The sequence below is a fragment of the Carlito syrichta genome, unplaced genomic scaffold (assembly GCF_000164805.1).
Source record: "Carlito syrichta isolate Samal-C Ts95f unplaced genomic scaffold, Tarsius_syrichta-2.0.1 Scaffold311834, whole genome shotgun sequence".
In the NCBI taxonomy this organism is placed as follows: Eukaryota; Metazoa; Chordata; class Mammalia; order Primates; family Tarsiidae; genus Carlito; species Carlito syrichta.
The window spans coordinates 184,699-186,949 of record NW_007255930.1 but is presented as its reverse complement, the minus strand read 5'-3'; the positions used below and the strand labels follow the sequence as shown (position 1 = coordinate 186,949).

Here is a 2,251-nt window from a genome sequence, read left to right as displayed (position 1 = left end):
GCATGACGGAAGAACCAGTCACCTGCTTGTCACAACTCAGGACGTTTCCTCCGCAAATCATGACAACCTTCTCAAACCTTCCAGGTTACAGCTTTGATTGGCTGTTTGATCCAGGGGAACAGATTTCAAGTTTACTACAAGGGGCCTGCCCTCCAAAAGACAACTGGGTTTTGGGGGTTCCCCCTCATGTATATTTTTTTCTATACGTGTGCCAGCTATTTTCTATTAGCTCCCGTCCCAGCCTCTGCCCAGATTCAAACTGCACTTTTCTCTGCGCCCCAAGAGGCTGAGCCCTGAGAACTGCAGTCCCTGAGCCCCCTCTGGCTTCAGATGGGTCGACTAATGGCAGCCAGTGGCAGGAGGTGGGGCGTGGGGATGAGAGGATGGGGCATTTTGTCCCTCACTCTTCTGCCACAGTGCCAGCCACAGTTCAGGAAGTGGCTTTGTCCCTCCATGATGCAGCCCTTCTGTGCAGCTCCTGCTGCTTCCTCTTGACCCTCTAGCCCAGGGGTGGTACCAGTCTCCTGTGGGCACCTCCACATTCTTCCTGGTTCCCCGAACCTTGCCCACACCTCTGTAAACCGTCCTTCCTGCCAGGTGGGTGCGGTGGCTCACACCTGTAATCCCAGCATTTTGGGAGGCCATGGCAGGAGGAGCACCTGAAGCCAGGAGTTTGAGGTCAGCCTGGGTTACATAGCAAGATCTCGTCTCTAAGCCAGGCTCGGTGGCTCAGCCTGTAATCCTGTGCCTTTGGGAAGCTGAGGTGAGTGGATTGCCTGAGCCCGTGGGTTCGAGACCCGCCTGGACAGCGAGACCTCATCTCTACAATAAATTTCAAAAAATCAGCCGGGCATGGTAGCGCATGCCTGTAATCCAGCTACTCGGAAGGCTGAGGCGGAAGAATTGCCAGAGCCCAGCAGGTCGCGGCTGCGGTGGCTGGGAGCAGCCACTGCACTCCAGTCTGGACAACAGAGTGAGATTCCAACTCAAAAAAATAAAAAATAAATAAAAAATTTTTTAAATGGATTGTAACTAAGTCATTACCTGTTTTATATGTAAGGAAAATCTAGAAGGAAAACCACGAGACATGCCCTAAGGCAGCAAAAATGGTATAAAGCAGGTAATAACAATTGATAGTTGAAGTGTTAGAAGTCCATAATAAAAATACAAGCTTAAGAAGAAAGTAGTGTTTTCTGTCACTATCCACATCTGTATGTTTCCAAAACAGCAAGCCCTTCATTAATACTTTTCAAGAACAGCAGACACTTAATCGGTATTCTTCAAATGAACTTCCAAAAATATAAGTAAGTCTTAAAACTCCTAAAATTAGACTAATCAGAACCAAGAATAGTCAAAATCATTAGGAGGTCTTGTACTTTTCATACTGAATCAAACTTTTATGAGTCTATAATATTTTTAAATCAAACAATTTACTTTTATGCATATTCATCAATTAACACAAAAACAAAAATTATTATTAGAGCAGTTTTTCCAAAGTTTGATCAACAGAACTTCCTAAGATGTTAATAGGTATTACCAAAAAAGAGTTCTGTAGTTAAATAAGTTTTGAAAAAGGCTGGATTAAACAAAGTTAAATGAGTTTCTTTATTGCAAGACTTTTCAGAGTTTCAGTATACATTATATACTATGAATCTCCAAGAGGGAGTCTTTCCCAGATCTACTTGACCCATGGACCCCCTCTTCTTTCCCCCCATTTAGAGCTTCCTACTTGTGTCCTCCTAAAATTGATATGCTGCAACCTAATCCCCCAATGTGAAGGTATTTGGAAGTGGGATCTCTGGGAAATGATTAGGTCATTAGAGCAGATCCCTCATGAACAGGTTTAGTACCCTTATAAAAGAGGCCCCAGAGAGAACCCATACCCCTTTCTCTGTGTGAGAACACAGCAAGAAGATGGCCAGCTATGAACCAGGAAGTGAGCCATCACCAGACACTAAATTTGCCCATGCCTTGACTTGGCAGATCTTGGGCTTCTCAGTCTCCAGAACTGTGAGAAATAAATCTGTTGCTTATCTGCTGCACAGTTTACAGTATTTTGTTATAGCATCCTGAACAGACTAAGACAGAGCTTGTAGACCTAAATAAATTGCCTTAAAATTTTTTTTTAAGACTATAAAAAAGGACTGATAGTGATAAGAAACTATGGGGGGGAGGGGAAGGGAGGTGGGATTAACGGTAGTCAATATCTGTCTGGGAACGGGGAGACACCCCTTATCAACAAGGGTGCCTG

General features: G+C 44.4%; 1 protein-coding gene across 2 annotated transcripts in view; it reads right to left on the bottom strand.

The window, feature by feature from the left end:
- The window catches only part of DPY19L4 (dpy-19 like 4 (C. elegans)), an 81,244-nt gene that overhangs the window by 59,951 nt on the left and 19,042 nt on the right, over positions 1 to 2,251 (bottom strand). The window lies entirely within an intron of this gene.